The sequence below is a fragment of the Macrobrachium rosenbergii genome, chromosome 52, assembly GCF_040412425.1.
Source record: "Macrobrachium rosenbergii isolate ZJJX-2024 chromosome 52, ASM4041242v1, whole genome shotgun sequence".
Lineage (NCBI taxonomy): Eukaryota > Metazoa > Arthropoda > Malacostraca > Decapoda > Palaemonidae > Macrobrachium > Macrobrachium rosenbergii.
This window is the reverse complement of record NC_089792.1, coordinates 13,032,836-13,055,211: the sequence shown is the minus strand read 5'-3', so window position 1 is coordinate 13,055,211 and position 22,376 is coordinate 13,032,836. Positions and strand designations below refer to the sequence as shown.

The 22,376-nt window shown below is 33.6% G+C and overlaps 1 non-coding gene across 1 annotated transcript; it reads left to right on the top strand.

Annotated features, from left to right (window-relative positions):
- Nucleotides 1–454: 454 nt before the first annotated feature.
- On the top strand, nucleotides 455–545 carry TRNAI-UAU (transfer RNA isoleucine (anticodon UAU)). The gene is given in 2 exon segments: nucleotides 455–493; nucleotides 510–545. It is a non-coding gene; the product is annotated as a tRNA-Ile (tRNA).
- The last annotated feature ends 21,831 nt before the right edge of the window (nucleotides 546–22,376 follow it).

The following is a 22,376-nucleotide window of genomic DNA, read 5'->3' as shown; positions in this document are numbered from 1 at the left end:
TCTATATTTCCTAGTTAGAATGAAAAATAATTGGCTGATATATGTTCAACATGATGAATAATTGGTTAAGCTCGGTATAATTTTAGGTACTTTTAGACACTATGATATATTGACGAGGGAATTGTGAGATCATCATTATATATATATATATATATATATATATATATATATATATATATATATATACTGTATATATGTGTATATATATGTGTGTGTGTGTGTGTGTGTGCATTGTGTGTGTATGTGTGTATATGTGCAAGAGTCTAGGTATGGTTATCCATTAGGCATAAGCATGAAGACATTAGTGACATAGATCTCATCGCAGATACTCACACACCACACTACACACACACACACACACACGCACGCACGCACACACACACAAAATATGCATATGACACCAATACTGATAGCGCCCTTCGATATATATGTGTTTATATCCCATTTTTAGACAGCTCCAGTGGCGCAATCAGTTTAGCGCACGGTACTTATACGACAGTCACTGAGCCATGCCAGGGTTGTGAGTTCGAGCCTCACCTGGAGCAGTGGAATTTTGATCTGATATTTGTTTCTTAATGAGATCTTATATGCTTGACAGTGCTCTGAAGTGCTTGAGGATCGTCCCAAAGCAGTGCTTTTTAGTATAGTGGTAGAGTATATGACGGTTATTTGTTTACTTTTGGTTTGTTTTACTTTTCATTTTTGTTTATTTTGATAAACAAACTAATTTTATTGTTTAGTAATTTTTGATCGAACATTTGTTTCTTAATAAAATCTTATATGCTTGACAATGGTCTAGTGCCTGAGGACGTCCCAAAGCAGTGCTTTTTGTATTGGTATAAGATGCTTGGTTTGTTTACTTTCATTTTTGTTTCTTTTGATAAACAAGTTAATTGTATTATTATTTTAGTAATTTTGATTGAACATTTGTCTGTTAGTAAAACTTAATAAGGGTGACAATGCTCTCAAGTGCTTGAGGACGTTCCAGCAGTGCTTTCGTATGTAGTCGTAGTAAATATTTGACGCTTGGCTAGCATTCTTTCTTGAAGATTTGTAATTGGTCAATCTTGAATTTTGTTTCTTTTGATAAACAAGCTGATGTTTGTTTTTCTCGACTTTTTTTTGTAATAAAAAAGATAATGTATATGTATGTGTATACATATATATACAAGTATATTTATATACCTAAATCGGGAAACACTTCAGAGAAATGACCTAAACCTAATTATATCCATTATTATTACTCTTAGTTTCGTCATACCGAAAATACTCAGGCTATCCAAAACTTTTGGCATGATCTCAGGCAAAAAAAAAAAAAAAGTGAAGACGTAAGCAAACAGGTGTGTTAATTCTCGTAGCAGATGCGTGTTAGCACGTCGTCGTTCAAGAAGGACAGATGTGGTAGTTTAGCTGCTCAGCTGATGAAAGCTCAGTCGGGAACTGACGTATGACGTGACATGTAGTTCCTCAGCCAATGAAAATTCATACTGACACTTTGCTCGTGACGTCATCGCTCACGCAGTTTTCTGTGATTTAATCGTTAGTTTTAAAAGACAGGTGTTTGTTTACCTTCGCTTCCGTTTTTTGACCAGGTTTTTTTACATAGATTTTCGAAAATTAGGATAGAGATTATCGAAAATGATAATAAGTGTTGATGTAGACATTTTCGAAAATGTTGATGGAGATTGTCGAAAATGTTCATAGAGATTTTCGAAAATAATGATAAGATTATCGAAGATTAGGATAGAGATTATTGAAAACGTTGATAGAGATTATCGAAAATGTTGATAAGATTATCGAAAATGCTGATAGAGGTTATCGAAAATGTTGGTAAGATTATCGAAAATGTTGATAAGATTATCGAAAATGTTGATAGAGATTTTCGAAAATGTTTTCGGGCATTTTATATTTCGTTGAAACACCTGAACGGGAAGTGGCATGTGCGGGTTCTTTTAAAAGTGAATTTTGTACCCATTAGTTGTCCAAATGTTGGTTGCACGCGTGGTGAAGAGAGACTTGGGGCTAGCAGCTTTATGCCAAAGATTTTAGCAAAAAGGTAGAATGACAGTACTATCTGATGCCACCCTTTACAGGGCAAATATATGAGGTATTAGCAGAGTAGTGCTTTAGACTATAAATTGAATAGAATTCGTGAGCTGACAGAAAAAAAAGCTATTAAAAATAACAGAAAATAAATGCTCTATCATAAAGCAAGTTACCAAAATTGAATCGGATCGTCATTCTCATTTTTTTAGTTTTCTATAAAAGAAAACTATTGTGCCAACTTTACCTGTCCGTCCGCACTTCATTCTGTCCGCATTTTTCTTCTGCACTTTTTCTGTCCGCCCTCAGATCTTGAAAATTACTGAGGGTAGAGGGCTGCAAATTGGTATGTTGATCATCCACCCTCCAATCATTAAACATACCAAATTGCAGCCCTCTAGCCTCAGTATTTTTTTTAGGTTAAAGTTAGCCATAATCGTGCTCCTGGCAACGATATAGGATAGCCACCACCGGGCCGTGGTTAAAGTTTCATGGATCGCGGCTCATACAGCATTATACCGAGACCACTGAAAGAGATTATCGAAAAATTTCGGTGGCCTTGTTTATACTGTAGCGGCTGTACAGAAAAACTCGAATGCGCCGAAGAAACATCGGCGCATTTCTTGTTTTTGTAATGTCTCCACGCTGAAGGAGGAGGCGCCAGAAACTGCTTGTTTCAAAATATAATTGTTTACCCATTTGTGTTTTCTTCTTCAAGTTTCAAAGGTGGGTTCTTAATAAATAAAATCCATATATGGTCTTTGCCCTCACAAAACAAGATTACTCGTCGTACTTTAAAAGAGATAAGATGAAAAGATAAGCCAAAGATAAGGGCAGACATTGCTGATAACATTTTGATTCGTGATATCTTGATTGTTAAGAGATGAGTGACCAATTGCGTCCAAATTGTGTAATAACTTTTGGTTTTTGACTTGAGGAAAGATTTCACTTGCTCCATATCGGTCTTGGATCAAGAATAAATAAAAGAGGCATTATAAAGGGTAGCAATAAGATCAAAAGACCCCATGCGGTGAAAAAGAAAATGGGTTCACATCAGATCAAATCCAAAATTGATCAAGTTAGCGTCTCTCTCTGTCGAAGAGTTTGCAGCTACTCACTGATAACAGGACCCACTCGTATGTAGGAGTGGGTCCTGAATGATACATACGTGCGGAGTATGTGAGAAAGCATTCGCTGTAAGATTCTGCATTAACAAATTATTTTTCGTTTATATTGCAGAATCGATTTTTTCCTTTAAACTAAACTCGTCCTCATTCTGACTGGACTCAGTATAACGTATAGCATAGTATGCAACGAATGTAAGGACGTAGAGTACTAGCAAAGACATTTTTCTTTACAAAATAATAGTGTTCCAGTTATCTTCCATTGAAACAAACGCATCAGAATTTTTCTCTGTCTGTGAATCGTGCTCTTAACCTTGAAATTGTGAGACGGCTTGCAAAAGGAGGCAAGTAAACCCCATTTGCCCTATTTTGGTATACAGACGAGAGCCCTCCACTCGCTTTTGGTTTTTATTCTTGAGTCGGGGATAGTGTGGAAGCAGGTTATCCGGACTGCCGTGAAAGACTTAAATTATTATTATTATTATTATTATTCAGAAGATGAACCCTATTTATGTGGAACAAGGCCACATGGGCCACTGACTCAATTCAAGCTTCCAAAGAATATGGTGTTCATTTTTGTAACAGAAATACAGAAAGAGATCAGTTATTAAAAAAGGAAGTAAATTAACAAAAAAAATATAGATTTATAAGAAAAGTAAATTATTAAAATACAAGGAGAATTGTTTTATGGTTGAAATGCATTTTTTTCGCTTGAACTTTCAAGGTTCCAATTGCACAACATCCCCAGGGAAACAGGCAACAAATGGATTATTAATAAATGAGAGAGTCTTGTTACTTAAAAACTCATTTTTAGTTTTTTCTTTTAAAAACTTTAAACTTTTTCTGTCCGCACTTTTTCTGTCCTTCAGATCTTAAAAACTACTTGAGGCTAGAGTGGGCTGCAAATTGGTATGTTGATCATCACCATCAATCATCAAACGTACTAAACTTCAGCCCTCTAGCATTAGAAAGTTTTAGTTTATGTAAGGTTAAAGTTAACCATAATCGTGCTTCTGGCAACGATATAGGACAGGCCACCACCTGGCCGTGGTTAAGGTTTAATGGGCTGCTGATCATACAGCACTATACCGGTGGCCTTGATTATACAATGTACAGAAAACTTGATTGTGCCCAAGAAACTTTGGGCATTTTCTAGTATAGCGATAGAGTTAACAAATGCAAAAAAAAAACCATTCTCACAAAAGAATAGAAATAAAATTCGTATGAAGGTTACGATGTAGAGGCTTTCAACGAAAAACCATTTACCAAAGGATCAGAAACAGTGGAGATGTATGAAAAAAAAAAAATTCCTGTGTATTTGTCTGACAGAGAGAGAGAGAGAGAGAGAGAGAGAGAGAGAGAGAGCCGGGCGGCATTTTGATTTTGACAGATCCAAAGTTTTTGTTGAATTGAAGAAAGGAGTTTGATTGGTTGCGATACTTTGAAAGAAAACTCAATTAAGTAACAATTTTTATCTTAACTTTTGTCAGTGAAGTAATGGCACTAACTATTAATCTAGTATTTTGTTTCTTTGTCCGTTTTTAAACTTTATCAATATTTAAACTTTTCATGCGGGTTAGTATTTGATGCCTGATTTTGAAATTAACATGAAAATTAAATATAATATGCAAATTCATATCTTCACAGCAGTTCAGTTTTTCTAATTACCCTTACCTTATTCTACTCGTATATATCGATATGCAATGGATACAATAACAAAGGATAATTTACCAGTTCACGTTTTTACGTCAATTCACTCGGACAAGCAAGTACATAAATACGTTGTTTGATTTGCATTGAAAGTTTCATTCAGTTATTAAGAAATAACACAGGGAAAAAAGTACAATATTATCGTAGTGTTATGCGTGTAAATCCCTGATTACGATAATAATTATAATATCGTCAAAGAATATGATTATCATGATTATGACATTAGCGTATTTAGTCAGTCGCCGGGTCTTTGAATCCGAGTGACTATAGAAAAAACAGGGAGTAGTCAATAATTCGATGATTACGTAAGACATCAGAGTTTATGCAACAAGGCTAAAAAAAAAAAACAGTAAAAAATGAGGCGAAGTTTCTTCGGCGCAATCGAATTTTCTGTACAGCCGCTACAGCGTATAATCAAGGCCACCGAAAATAGATCTATCTTCGGTGGTCTCGGTATAATGCTGTATGAGCCGCGACCCATGAAACTTTAACCACGGCCCGGTGATGGCCTATCCTATATCATTGCCAGAAGCACGATTGTGGCTAACTTTAACCTTAAATCAAATAAAAAACTACTGAGGCTAGGGGGTTGCAATTTGGTATGTTTAATGATTGGAGGGTGGATGATCAACATACCAATTTGCTGCCGTCTAGCCTCAGTAGTTTTTAAGATGTGAGGGCGGACAGAAAAAGTACGGACAGAAATAAGCGCTGACAGACAAAATCGGCACAATAGTTTTCTTTTACAGAAAACTAAAAAGATACTTCACATTTAGCAGTGCACGCGGTGTCTTTAAATCCGAGCGATTATAGAATAAACGAGAAATAACGAGTAGTCAGTAATTTAATAAATTTGAAAGACAAAGTTACGCAGGAAGACCTAAAAAAAAAAAAAAAAAAAAAGATACTTTACATTTAGCAGTGTACATTCAGGCAAGAGCAAACCCAAGGAATTACTCTCCGTGTTTTTGCAGTGTTTTTGGACAAGGAGACTCGGTTCAGTAATCCTTCAGCCTAGATTTCCAGTTGGTCTTTCTCCGAGTTCCGTCGAAATGATTGGAAAGGAAATCTTTTAGGAAGAGAATTCTCAGCCAGAGAGAGAGAGAGAGAGAGAGAGAGAGAGAGAGAGACTCTCTCTCTCTGACTGTTGCAACTAACTTTGCAGGGAAATCTGCAAATCTGCAAGAGGGTTGGTGACCCTTGCAACTGTCAATGTCGAGGCTGTGTGGCGTCTTCTTCCCCTCTTCTCTGCTTTCTCTTCTTTCTCCTCTTACTCTCGCCCCTTTCTCTCCTTTTATCCCTTCCTTTCTTGTATTTATTCTTAGCCGAAGAAAACTTCTTTATATTTGATGTTCATAGGAATTAGCTGGTGTGGTTTCGCTGAGTTTGTTTTAATATATGTCAGACTTAAACATTCATTGTAAGATCATTTATTTAAAAAATTAGATATAGTCAGGCTTAGACATTTAGTGTAAGTTTATTTGTTAAAAACAATTAACTATATATCAGGCTTAAACATTTAGTGTAAGATCATTTAAAAAAAAAGTTAGATATAGTCAGGCTTAAACATTTATTGTAAGATCATTTTTTTTTAATTAAATATAGTCAGGCTTAAACATATAGTGTAAGATCATTTGTTAAAAAAAAATTAAATATATGTCAGGCTTAAACAATTAGTGTAAGATCGTTTGTTAAAAAAAAATTTAAATATAGTCAGGCTTAAACATTTAGTGTAAGATCATTTGTTAAAAAAAATTCAAATATAGTCAGGCTTAAACATTTAGTGTAAGATCATTTGTTAAAAAGGATTCAACTATAGTCAGGTTTAAACATTTAGTGTAAGATCATTTGTTAAAAAAAATTCAAATAGAGTCAGGCTTAAACATTTAGTGTAAGATCATTTGTTAAAAAAAATTCAAATATTTAATTTATATAAGTTCATTTGTTAAAAAGAATTCTATGACTTAAACATTTAGTGTAAGATCATTTGTTAAAAAAAAAATATAGTCAGGCTTAAACATTTAGTGTAAGATCATATGTTAAAAAAGTTTAAATATAGTCAGGCTTAAACATTTAGCTCAATATCATTTGATAAAAAAAATTTAAATATAGTCAGGCTTAAACATTTAGTGTATAGATAATTTGTTAAAAAAATTTAAATATATAGTCAGGCTTAAACATTTAGTGTAAGATCATTTGTTAAAAAAAATAAATATAGTCAGACTTAAACATTTATTGTAAGATCATTTGTTAAAAATAAAATTCAAATATAGTCAGGCTTCAACATTTAGTGTAAGATAATTTGTTAAAAAATAAATATATGGGCATACTACAGTCCTGATCTACAGAGGAATTTGAATTTATGAATTTGAACGGAATGAATCATCGATGTACGTTTATCTAATAAAAATTCTTTCCAGTCACGTAACAAAATGTTATAATTTCAAAACAGGAAAATAATAGAGTAAATCGTGAGTGAGAGCAGGCATACAAAACAAAACAAAATGAAAAAGCTGAATGGCACCAAAGTCGAATTTTCATTCTGGAAAGTCAATGAAACTCTAAACTCAAATTGATTTCTTGAAGCTTCAAGAAGGAAGAACGGACTAAACAACCTCCCTACTTTCTAAATAACTTCAAAAAATAATTTCTAAAAAAGTTAAATAAACTTGATAAGTATCATATCATGGATTGAATTGAATGTAGAATTTAGGCCCAAGACAAAGCACTGGGACCTATGAGGTCATTCAGTGATGAAACGGAAATTGACAGTAAAAGGTCTGAAAGGTGTAACAGGAGGAAAATCTTCCAGTCGCCATTTCCCAAGATGGTGGAAATAAGATGGAAGAGAGATATGAAACAGAACAAACAAACAGGCAGTAGATCAGCTGCAAAGAAGTAACCTGTACAAAAAAATGGAATAGCATAAATAAATTCGAACGAATGGGACTTCTAGAACGGTAAACTTAATGAAATAACTGATTAATCATTTAGATATTGTATTTTAAGCATCAGGAAATGCTCTTAGCTTTTATTCCGTAATTAAAAAGAAAATTAATATTGGGAAAAAAACCAACAGAGATGAAATTAAAGGAGATGGAAAACCAGACCAAATGAAATCTGAAAAACCTTTGCAGCTAACAGTGAGGATAATAAAAAAAAATTACTATAAAAGTAATTGCATGGAGAGAGAGATGAAATAGTTGAAAAAACTGATGATAGCCACCTTCAGTCTCCAGTTCCCAAATGGTGGAACATGAGACAGATAGATAGACAAAAACAAAATCAAGAAAATAAAACAGAAGGAAAATTAAAAAAATGGAATAGCATAAGAAAGCGAAAGATGATAAACAGAAATAAAAAAAAATTGGAAAAAGTCATCGAAATTCTTAGTATTTCCAACTCCGTAATTAGTGGTTTTGGGAAAACGTGAGAGAGAGACAGTCATATTTTAGAGAAAAGAGAGACAGAGAGAGAGTGTGAAGAGTGAAAGACTAGAAAACAAATATGATAACCATTAAGAAGGAAAATTGTATACCAAAACAAAATTCAAGAAAATAAAAACAGGAAACTTCAGTTACATATTCAATTATGATAAACAAGAAACAAAAATGGAAAAACTTGATAAGGAAGAGTAAAAGCAATTGGGGAAATGAGTCGAGACATCATATTTTAGGAAAACTACAAGAGAGACGGTGTGAAGATGAAAGACCATGGTAGATAAATTATATAGGAAAATGATAGAGGAACAAGAAGCGGAAAAAGGGGAATCAAATTTGAAAATTCAGAACAGAGAAGTCACTTGATAAAGGAAAGTAAAAGAAAGTAGGGAAAAGAACTCAGACATCAGTTCTCAAGAGAGAGATAGATAGATAGATAGAGAAAGTGAAAGGGGAGAGAGAGAGAAAGATAGGTAGATAAAAATAAGCCAGTACAAAAATCAGATTTGAAAATTCAGAAAAGTGAAGTCCCTAATTAGAAAACGGAAGAAATATTATAGAAATTCGAAATTAGGGGAGAGAGAGAGAGAGAGAGAGAGAGAAAAAAATAAAAAACAAAAGTACCAGATTCCAAAATATACAAAAACATCGCCAAAATGAAAGTGGAAGGAAAGAAGAAATTCTAAGAGAGAGAGAGAGAGAGAGAGAGAGAGAGAGAGAAGAGAGAGAGAGAGAGAATAAACTAGCACAAAAAAACCAGATTCCAAAATGTACAAACCCGAGACATCGCCAAAATGAAAATGGAAGAAAATAAGAAATTCTAAGAAGAAATTCTGAGAGAGAGAGAGAGAGAGAGAGAGAGAGAGAGAGAGAGAGAGAGAGAGAGAGAGAGAGAGAGAAACAAACCAGCACAAAAAACCAGATTCCAAAACGTAAAACCTGAGACATCGTCAAAATGAAAGTGGAAGGAAATAAGAAATTCTAAGAGAGAGAGAGAGAGAGAGAGAGAGAGAGAGAGAGAGAGAGAGAGAGAGAGAGAGCCTCCCATTCAAAAACGGTTCCAAAAGCCAAGAGAGAGTTATGGCCAAGGGAGCGGCGGGAGCCAGCGTCGCCGGGCGTCGGTGGCGAGCTGCTCCATAGTGGTCAAAGCTGTGTACGCGAGGTTCAAAGGGCAAAACAAATAAACAATTGAATTACAATAAGATGGGATCCACCTCACTCCCCTCCGATGGAGACCCCTCCTTCCCCCTCATGCATCTTACATGAGGGGTGGGGAGAGAGAGAGAGAGAGAGAAAGAGAAAGAGATGGAAAGAGGAGAGAGGGAAACCGAAAGTGAAATGGAGAGAAAGAGAGAGAGGAAAAAGGGAAAGAGAGAGAGAGAGAGAGAAACCGAAAAGAGAGAGACATAGACAGAGAGAGAGAGAGAGAGAGAGAGAGACGGAGAGAGGGAGAGATGGGAAACCGAAGTAAAATGGAAAGAGATGGGAGGAGAGAGAGAGAGAGAGAGAGAGAGAGAGAGAGAGAGAGACGGAAAGAGGAGAGAGGAAAAAACTGAAAAGGAGAGAGAGAGAGAGAGAGAGAGAGAGAGAGAGAGCACTGGATGATGAAAGGAAAGAAAGATTACGACGGGAATTGAATAAGTCATGGATGACCCAAAGCAAATGAAACAAAGAGAGGGGGAGTGATGATGATTCGGAGAGATAGAGAGAGAGACAGACAGACAGACAGAGGAGGAGGGATGAGAAGATAATGAAGAAGTGAATGGAAAAGGATACAAAGGGAGCCTATAAATACAAAGGACGAAGGTGAAAAATGGAAGCCCGGAGTAAAGGGAAGACAGAAGAGGGAAATGATGCGAAGGAAGTGCGTGGAGAAGGAAGAGGAGGAAGAAAAGTGAATAGAGACATTGTCTTTATTATATATACATAGAATTACGTTATGGATATATATATATATATATATATATATATATATATATATATATATATATATATATATATATAGATTGAATATATAGATAAACAGATAGATATTGGAGAATAGACAAGAGAGAATAGACGAATTGATGAGCAAAGTAAATTACAAAAATGACATAAAAACAATTCATTCACTATACATCACAAATAAACATGAACAGACATTTCCGTAAAAAAAATAAATAAAACCAATAAAAATAAAAAAGATAAAAACAGTAGAGAGAGAGAGAGAGAGATCGATAATAGCTATGAAGCAAGGATAAAGAGCCCCACACACACACACACACACACACACACACACACACACACACCGAAATATAGATACAAATACATACACAGGGTTCCGGGACTCTGGGAAAACCTGCACATGTCAAGACGAGAAACAGTTGATATTTTTATGGATCTCTCTCTCTCTCTCTCTCTCTCTCTCTCTCTCTCTCTCTCTCTCTCTCTCTCTCTCTCTCTCTCCACTTTTACCCAACACTCGAAAAATCGCTTTGGAAATCTATTCTGAATAAAGGGGCCCAGATGAGGCTGTCAGAAATATAACGTGGGTTGAAGTGGTTGAATTTGGTAATTCTGGCTGATTTGTGCTAATGGTAATCTGTTTTTAGGCAATGGACGTTTAATTATTCTCCAGGTTACATCTCTGATTTGGGTGGGAGTTGATTCTAGCTTTTTTTTTTTTTTTTTTTTTTTGGAAATATGTTTATATTCATGTATGGTTTTTTTTTTTTGCTTGTGCTTGTGTACTTTATTTTATGAGAAGGTTTGTGCATAGAATTGTTTTTATGATATATATATATATATATATATATATATATATATATATATATATATATATATATATATATATATATATATATAAAATATATTTATTTATTTATTATATATATATATATATATATATATATATGTTATATATACTGTATATATGTTATATATGTGTGCATATATATATGTATATGAATATATATATATATATATATATATATATATATATATATATATATATATATATATAAAACAAATATATATAAATATGTATATAGTTATATATATAAAATATGTGTGCATGTATAAATATGAATATACATATATATATATATATATATATATATATATATATATATATATATATATATATATATATATATATATATATATATATATATATATATATATATATATATATATAAATATATATATATATATATATTTGTGTGTGTGTAAATTTACAATCTATCCTCAAAAATCTTGTTGCAGAACTTCGAAAATTACTTACCGACAGTTTTCATTATAAATCAATCTTGCCAAATTCTTAGAGAAAAAATTTTTTTTTTATTCCAGACCACGATTTTCGTTCATATTCCTCATTTCCAACAAAGGTTGTTAGACAGGTGAAAATTACAATCAGCGCTTTGCTACCTTCCATCACACCTGGTCTAGATATATCTCGTATATTCCAGGTCTTTGCTGAAGTTTTTTTCCAGAACGAAATTTGCTTAGCACAAATATGAGAAAAAATTGTGCCTTTCATTCTCAGTTTTCAAGGTCATTACCAAGAGTTGTTAGCTAAGGCAACAGTATTAGCGCAGAGAAAGTGTGATAAAAATCTCGATTTTTAATTATTTTGTAAGTAATATTCTATATCGCATGCTATTAAATCTTTAGCTGTTATAGTTGTGCCTTTTTTTTTTTATTTTCAAGCAATCTGTTTTCATCAAATCATCTCTCGATTTGCAGTAACATAACTCAGGCTATCAGCTGGTCACGTTTTGGAGAATCATGAACTAACAGCCCTACATACCAGACCTACAAAAATTCAAGGTAAGAGTTTTAGCAAAGTTAGTCCTCTGGTGTTTAATTTGACAAAAATTTATCCACAAAATTGAAAGGACATAATGTGAAGACCTTAAAAGCACAGTTAATTTTTATGAATAATCTAGGTTAACTTTTATTCAACTGTCATGGGGATGACATGATGCATTGATTACAATAATTATTCATACCAAAACACTAGCTGAGAATAGACAAGAAGATAGTGGGCATGGGCATTAGGCCTAAGGATATGGCGACTCGCCAGTTCAACTTTGGAAAGCAGAAACAACTAAGGTGGGCACTTGCGCGACTGTTAATGAATACCAGGGTCAACTTAGGTCGAGAAATAGGGCATCAGTGAACATTACCTCTTTCCTCAGACTTACTGAGAAACTGAAAGGTTGCACACTTCTAGCGCCATCCCTTGCAAAGGATATATATATATATATATATATATATATATATATATATATATATATATATATATGTGTGTGTGTGTGTGTGTGTATATATATATTCATATATATTAGGAAAACTTTTTACGAGATATGAAACCCACTATATGCCGGCAACATGGGTTTACTGGTCCATGCTCTGTAATGAGGCAGTAACAAAATAAAAAGAGGAGTGTGACTATATATATATATATATATATATATATATATATATATATATATATATATATATATATATATATATATAAAATTTTCTTCTAATACACACGATTATAGCCAGTCATTGAGATTATAGTAGCGCCTGACATTGTATATCATAGGAACATTTATATATATATAGCGATTCGTAAATGCTTAGTATTTTCTTCTAGAACCACGAAACATTAGCCCTTCTTAAAACATCAGTGTCTGTTGAACCACTTACTGCCAGTTGTATATGACCTCAAACAAGGTTCATCTCCATTTCTGTAGTATTTTCGTAAATGGGATTCACAACCCTCTAGTACCTCGTCTCTTCCCCTGGAATAAAGGTGCAAAACACTTAAGCCATCGGCATTTCCGGGAGTAAAGCTATTGCCACCGTGGTTGGGTCGGTTTATTTTTGACGATTCAGCAGTTAAAGTATGGATGTGAAGGAAGTCATGTGTTGTCTTTTTTTTCCTCTGGCGTCGCCCCTGTTATGGGAAACAACTTAATGTTAAGTAATACATATGTTTGTGTGCGTGTATTTTAGTAAAATTTTATTTTTATTTCCGTTGTTGTTAAATAAAATGCTAATAAATGTCCTCTCAGAGTATTTGATGACTGAGATAATTACGTCGTTTAAAGTAACTTCACGTCGATTTAACAAAACGTTCAGAAAATTTAAGGTCTTCTTCTTCTTTTTGATTGAACTGGCTTTATAACAGTTCGTTTTCTTGCTCACAGAGCAGCCCGTAATGTGTTGGGTCTGGTCAGAATTCGGATAGGAGACCATGCAAGGAAGGGCAGATGCCATCGCTGGCTGTGAGCCACTGTATCTGACTCACTAATCAATGACTTATTAAATGGACCTGGTCGTTTCCTCCCTGCTGGATCAATCTCAGGTATCTGTCTGTCTGTTCATCTATCTATCTATCTATCATATCTATACAGTATATATATAAATATTTATATGAATATATATACATACTGTATATACATACATACATATATATATACATACATATATATATATATATATATATATATATATATATATATATATATATATATATATATATATATATATATATATACTCTATACACTGCATATATGTATGATGTGAAAGTCTCCAAAAACCCCAGGCCATGTTGTTTTCAGTCTCATACTATGTATTGATAATAGGAACCAAGAAAACTTGGATGTAATATAAAAGAAAGTGCAGGCCAGTTGTTACTTGTTTAAAAAAGTTGGTTGTTTTGACAAACGTAGTAATTGGATGGGCAAAGAACACTTGCGAACGGAGTAAGCGAAAGCTAGGGAACGGTTAGTGCTTGTAATCAGGAAGAGAGTGTGTGTGATCTAGGACTGGCTGGGTTGGGAGAAATCGAGAGGGTGGTTGAGCTGGGTGACTTAATTACAAAGGAAAAGAGGTGGTGCTATTGGTAGGTATGGGGGAGTTTGTGGAAATGTTTGAAATTGGCTTGATTGCTGGAAATAATATGGTTCCTAAGCCAGTATGTTTAGAAATAAACTTGGAAACTAAAAGCATCGTGAGGAAAAGAGTTTGTAGACATAGATGTGAGTAAATCCGACCAACAGTTACCGTCTGCCAGCAGTAATAGGACACCTGAGGATCCAGTTGTGCGCTCATTGCCACTGGTATGACCAAATGCGTTGGGCTTTGACCATCCAGGAATGTGTTACAATGTTAAATTCAAAATATGTGTCCCTCATCGCAGGTGTATATGTATGCAAGTTATATATATACTTTTTTATTTCTATATAGCTGTATCATGCGCGTGAATAAATGGCAAAATAGACAAACTGAGAAAATCTCTCTTGCAAATATAGCTTAATGTGTCTATTTTCATTTTCGTGTTTTTACTGCGTGATGATACACACAGTGTATTATTACATAAGTAATAATACTAATGGATGTCCTTTCGGAATAAGCATAGTTCTTGGAACCCGAAAAATATTTTAGGGCTTTGATAGTAAAAGATATAGAGACAGTCCATTTGAAATCCATTAATAAAAAATGGAAAGTTAAACTTCTAAGCAAATGAACTGATATTATATATATATATATAACTATATATATATATATATATATATATATATATATATATATATATATATATATATATATATATATATATATATATATATATACATTATATATATATATGTATATGTAACATGGTTTAGGTATGTTGACGACATAATTTGTATATGGCCAGGAATGAAAAAAAGATGTAAATAAATTTTTTACCAAGTTAAATCAATTAGTGCCATCAGTTAAATTCACTGTGGAAATGGAAAATGATGGATGCTCACCCTTTTGGATATCCAGGATCTACATCACGTCCCTTATTTTTCACCTGTGGTAATGTGTGATAAATGAATCATGTACAAAAGTGATTATAATCGTGTATAAATATATATATATATATATATATATATATATATATATATATATATATATATATATGTGTGTATATGTGTGTGTGTGTATATATATATATATATATATATATATATATATATATATATATATATAGATATATATATGTGTGTGTATATATATATATACATAAATATTCAAATGTTCAGACTTTGTTTAGCTACATACAGGTCATTGCTTGAAAGTTGACATCCAAGAGCATATTAAAAGGAAACTAGGAGAACAATAAAAAGGAAAATAAACTGCAAGTTGGAGCAACGAAAGTGAAATTAGTATCTTAATCGGGGAGGCAAATCATTCCGCATTGCCGATCCGAAGGTTTGTCGAATCCAGCATAGAATTACTTCTAACGTTTATCCAGGTCTGTCTGTGCATGTGTGCGTGTGTGTGTGTGTGTGTGTGTGTGTGTGTGTGTGTGTACGCGCGCGTCCGCGTATATGTCCGTCCGAGGTTTGTAAGTCTGAATCTATGAAAATGGATGAGGTATCGCTCGGCAGACAAAATAACAATTCTGAACTAGCCTACGCCGCGTTGCTTTGAGTGTGGACTGCCACTCTCAATTCTCGTATTTCGGCGTGTATGCGTGTGTGTGTGTGTGTGTGTGTGTTTGCGTGTATGTGCGTATGTGTACGTGTGTGTGTGTATGTGTGCGTCTATCGGGTCAGGCAGCCCTGGCCGCCATGGCTGGGTTTGGATTTAAATTTGGTTTCTTTTTTTTTTTCTTTTTTTGGCAGAGGATGGGGAAGGTATGCGTGTGTTGCCCGTTAGTTGGTTTGAGTTTTTTAGGACTCATGATTTATTTGTTTGCTTGTTTGTAGTTGTTCTGTTCCTTGCGGTGATGGTGTAATTCTGTTTCCCCCTCAAAGCGGTCTTTTTATCGAGGGTTATTTTATTCGCCCCGAAAAGATTGTGAGGATTGTGAGTTACAATTTGTAGAAATTTTGCCGAATGCATGATTAAATGTTCGTGATTGGCATCACTTCTGTGGAAATTTTATACTTTTGATATTTAACTTTTTCATTAGAGTTCTTGTTAATCAAGATTTTTTTTCACTATAGTTCTTGTTAATCAAGATTTTTTTTTTTTTTTAAAGGATTACATGAAACGGTGCATAGGTATACATGTCAATGCTATGATACTGTAACATTCAAACACCCGTCCTTTTTCTCTTTACAGCATTTCGGTTTATGAATGTCTGTCCGTATGAACACTAATATTATTTGTTACCATCACTTTCTCGTGATCTTAAATGGAAAAGTAAAGGCCACAGTAGTATGTATGTGGTATATTGCTACGTACAGGAAGCTTTCGCTAACCTGATCAGTTGGCCTCTTCAGCCAGAATGAGAGTTTGTATATAACAGTATGCTACATAAATAATACTAATATTGTTTATTTTGAATTCCCTTTATTGATAATTTCACATCTCAGTAGCATATACCGACTCCCCCCAACCCCAAAACCCGACAACCCCTTCAAACAAATATGCCTTCTCCCCACAACATACACTCTTGTCTCACTATGCTCTTCTTCAGTGTGTTTCAAATATTCTAAGTATGATACTGTTGCCAAGGAATAGTCCTTTGTTGGCCAGTGTGTTTCAGATAGTTCAATTCCCCGGCCGGCTGATGAAGTTAAGAGGAATTTGTTTATGATGAAATCATTTCTCGCTATAAATGCATAAGCTTTGCAGATTGGTTCTAGCCACGTAAATAAGTCTAATCCTCCGGACAGCCCAGGTCAGTGGTCTAAAACTAAGGTATATTCAACTTTTGCGGTATCCTTTCTGTTTGTTTTCCTAGACATGGAATCCTTCGGGACTCTTAAGACAGTGAAATTCCTTTAGGTAGTCAGGTTTCCTTCACCTCAGTGTTAAGGAATTGTCTACAGTATTCATCTTTTATAAGCCTTGCAGTCTTCCTGTTTTAAGGCATCAGTCTGTCATCTGTGGAGGAAACGTCATTGACACACTTATCTTTTGTTTTGTTTCGTTTAATTCTCGTTGGATGCTTTTGTCAGTATAGGAATCTTCGATACAAGACAGATTTACATACATTTGCTCTTATGTTTTCGACAATTCTCTCGCCTGGTTTACTCGTAAATAATAATAATAAATAATAATAATAATAATAATAATAATAATAATAATAATAATAATAATAATAATAATGGTGAAGAAATCTCATGGTATAAATGTAAATATATATGTAAAATATATATACAAAAGAGAGCTTTCGAGAACGTGCTCGATTCTCCTTCTCAATCTGATTGAGAAAGAGAATCGAGCAGGTTCTCGAAAGCTCGTAATATATAATATATATATATATATATATATATATATATATATATATATATATATATATATATATATATATATATATATATATATATATATATATATATATATATATATATATATATATATATATATACATATATATTTACATTTACACTCAATGTGGATTTCATCACCATTTTAGTGACTTATGCTATCATGAGATTTTATATGATAATAATAATAATAATAATAATAATAATAATAATAATAATAATAATAATAATAATATATTATTATTATTATTATTATTTATTATTATTTTTATTATTATGCTATCATGAGATTTAACAACAACAATAAACATAACAACAACAACAACAACAACAATAATAATAATAATAATAATAATAATAATAATAATAATAATAATAATAATAATAATGTAATTGTTCAGGTCCAAATTAAATGTGATACTCTTCCTTGTGTCACTTTTTTTGCATAATTAACAAACAGAACCTTTATTTAAATGTGGTTTCCTTATCCTACCCACGACTTTTCAAAAGAGGGTGACTTCCTTAAATGAAAGAATACGTACAAAGAGAACTTGTAAATATACTGTAAATTAGCCTTACTTTCCAAACAGCTTCCTCTAATGTATGCATTTTCTTTTTTCCTACAGCTTAATGACTTGATTTTATGTACAGTTTTAATTTTTTTACAGTTTAATAATTTAAGTTTCCATCTTGTTACATACGATACAGTTTTAATTGATATTACGGTTACTGTACTGTCATTTTGGTGTTTCTTTGTACTGTCATTTAATGGTTGTTGTACTGTCATTTAATGGTGTTTCTTGATGTTACATACGATACAGGTTTAATTGATATTACGGTTGGGTTGTACTGTCATTTAATGGTGTTCTATAGTGTTACATAGATACAGCTTTACTTGATATATTACGGTTGGGCTGTACTGTCATTTAATGGTGTTCTATGGTGCTACTTAGATACAGTTTTACTTGATATATTACGGTTGGGCTGTGCTATCATTTATAACGGTGTTTCAAGATGTTACATATGAGTGGAGATTTTTAATTTCGTCTGAAATTATTAAGTTAACGCAGAGAGAAAAATGCGCTGAAATGTGAAAGTGGCCATTAATCACGAGCCAGTTTTAATAGCCACAAATCAATCAATCATTGATCACAAGCTGGTTTCCAATAGCAGAATCTTGACGGGATTGCAAATATTTATTCAACTATTATAAATCACTTTTTACCTCTCTTTTTCCAGTAAAAATATCATGCAACAAGATTGGTTTTTCTCACTGATTTTTAATTTTATTGATATTCTCAGTACCATCACATCCAGTCATACGCGACTTTATCGATTGAAGTTTGTTTTGATGCCGAACCAAAGATGTAAATTCCGGAGGCCATATTTTCATGTGTTATTTGAATGTGGAAAGTATCATTCATTTGTGATTATAATGAACTGGTTCATATTACTTCTATGATATCATCATGCGCAAAAAATTTGGGATATGCATACATATATATTATATATATTATATATATATATATATATATATATATATACATATATTAGTATATACTGTATGTATGTATATATGATATAAACACATATATATAGCATATAATATATATATATATATATATATATATATATATATATATAGGTTGTTTATATATGTATATATATATACATAATACATACGTATACATATATATGTATATATGTGTATGTGTGTGTGTGCATGTTTATGTCGATACTTGTTTGCACATTGAAAATTTGTGTGATCGAAAGTATATATGCGTAAGATCATGAATACCAATTTTATTTTTCCTATCTCTAAACAGTGCCGCATATCTCGCGAGTCATCGATTAAGTCAGTGACGTTTTATACTTTGATATTGATATTAATTTGGACAAAGGATCTACTCGGCTTAGTTTTCCCCAAAAACTTGTCAGCCAAACCACCATTCCACGGAAAGAGGAAAACTGATAGGGAACTGACAGCATAAGATTTTTACGATATGATATATATATATATATATATATATATATATATATATATATATATATATATATATATATATATATATATATATATATATTAAACTGCTACTTCAAACTCCTGTTTTAAGAGCAATAAATGGAGAGATGGAGTGATGAACTACATTGATTTTTTCCATATCTTTTATAGAAGATTTGACGTTTAAATCGATCTTGTAATATAGAAGAAAATTTTGCATATTTCTGGGCATTTAGAGGAATTATTTGATGAATGTTCTTTAGCTGAGAGAGAGAGAGAGAGAGAGAGAGAGAGAGAGAGAGAGAGAGAGAGAGAGAGCCTGAGAGCAGAGCCATGGACAGGCGAAAAAGCTTCAAGACCCAACAATAAGGCGGTCAAAAATGGACCTGACAGTTGGGAGGAGGGGAGGGGGGGAGCGAATCCCCCTTGACAACCAACCCCTTAGCTCTTCCCATTCGAACAAACCATCAGAATGAGTCACGGACCAAAAGAAGAGAGAGAGAGAGAGAGAGAGAGAGAGAGAGAGAGAGAGGAGGAGGAGGAGGAGGAAGGAGGAAAGGAAAGAGAAGAGAGAGAGAGAGAGAGAGAGAGAGAGAGAGAGGAGGAGGAGGAAGAAAGAAAGGAAGGAAAGAGAGAGAGAGAGAGAGAGAGAGAGAGAGAGAGAGAGAGAGAGAGAGAGAGAGAGGAGGAGGAGGAGGAGGAAAAGAGAAGAGAAAGGAGGAGAGAGAAGGAAAGAGGAGAAAAGAAAGGAAGGAAAGAGAGAGAGAGAGAGAAAGACGAGGAAGAAAGAAAGGAAGGAAAGAGAGAAGGGGAGAAAGAGAGAGGAAAAGAGAGAGAGAGAGAGAGAAGAAAGAAAGAAAGAGAGAGAGAGAGAGAGAGAGAGAGAGAGAGAGAGAGAGAGAGAGAGAGAGAGAGAGAAAGCTCGGTGGGCGATTCTCCACCACTCCTCCTGCTGCTGCCGCTCCATCCAGGCAGCCGCCAGCCGCCATATTTTGTTTCATTCCCCAAAGAATGGCGCGCTTTCTGTGAGAGGATCCAGCTGAAATAGGAACTTTTTCCGTCCTATATTTCAGGGCGAGTGGCAGAGAGAGTTTGATACAGCTCACCCATGTATGTGTGTGTGTGTGTGTCTGTGTGTGTGTGTGTGTGTGTGTGCAACGAGAGAGAAAGAGTGTGTATGTGTGTATGTGTGGTTGTGGTTGTGTGTTTTGCCGTTTTCTAAGAGAATGGTGGATAGGGGCTTTTGAAATATAAGAGGTATTGGGCTAAATTGGTCATAATTGCTTAAATTATATTTCCAGTGTTTAATGATGTTTTTGATGACGACGATCCACAGAGAGAGAGAGAGAGAGAGAGAGAGAGAGAGAGAGAATTACATCATGCGTGAATGTTAACGATTCATTTAGAATAGATTACGAGGGAAATAAACAAAGTTTAAACTATAAAATATTATCTCCCCTCCTTCAAGTTACATCAAATCACTGACAAGTAATGAATAATTATTTGCTCTGAAATATATTTATAAAATAATATTAAAAAGATGTTAAAACTTAAGCAACGCAAATGGCAATTATCTACTCTGAAATAGACCCATGAAAAAAAAACCAAACAAATTTTAAAACCTTCAACAACACAAATGATTGAAAACGGCCTTTCGTTATCGTTTGTGCTTTCGAATACATTCACCAAATGAAAAAAAAAATAAATGTCAGGCTTTTTGGTTCCTTTTGGGGGAGAAAAAGGTGCAAAAGACTGGGCGAAAGCGTAGACTCAAAATGCAGTAGACATCGACAGTTTAATAGAAATTCAAATGCATCTGTTGTGATTGTATCCCTTGTCAGATATCGAGGTTCACTCGTCCTCTTGAAAAATGAAAAAAGATATAAAATACTATACTTGCTAATGACTTATGTCAATTTTTTTTTTAAGTATAAAATGTCTGTTGCTTTGAAACTGCTAATGGGACTTGTGTCGATTCTTTTTTTTTTTCAAAAATATAAAAAATCTACTATTCTAAGATTGTTATCGATTTTTTTTAATATAAAATGTCTGCTTGTTTGTGATCGCTAATGATTTATGTCAATTTTTTTTTTAATATAAAATGTCTGCTTGTTTGAGATTGCTAATGACTTATGTCAATTTTTTTTTTTGTCTGCTGGTTTGAGATTACTAATGACTTATGTCAATTTTTTTTAATAATATAAACTGTGCTGGGTGGAGATTGCTAATGCATTTTGCTAATTCCTTTTTCCAAAAAGTATAAAATGTCTACTGGTCTGAGATTGCCAGCGACTTATATCATTTTTTTTTTTAATATAAAGTGTACTGGTTTGAGATTGCTAGTGACTTAAGTAAATTTTTTTTCGTGGGCTGATTTCAGATAATAGTAAGGCGTATTGTATGTCTGTGAGTGTGAGCGTTAGCTATCATCTTGGTTGGTAGGTCGAATCCAGAGGTCATTACCAAGCGTCTGTTCCTCTTAACACTTTAAACACTCTCCCACACTTACGTGCTGCCTCTGGGCAAGAATCTTTCTGGCATAAGGCCGGCTTTGTGTGCCTAAGTCTGGAATACTGAATGCCTTCAGATATCTATTTGATCATTATCTTGAGTTCTTTCGTAATTTTAATCAGTCGCTTAAATATGCTTTCTTATTGGAATGTTCATATTTTCATTTAATCAGCTTGTTTAATGAGGTTTTATTCAACTCCACTGTTTGAATGTTGGACACTGCACCTTTTCATGGAATATCGATTGATTCTCTCTCTCTCTCTCTCTCTCTCTCTCTCTCTCTCTCTCTCTCTCTCTCTCTCTGTAATTAAACTT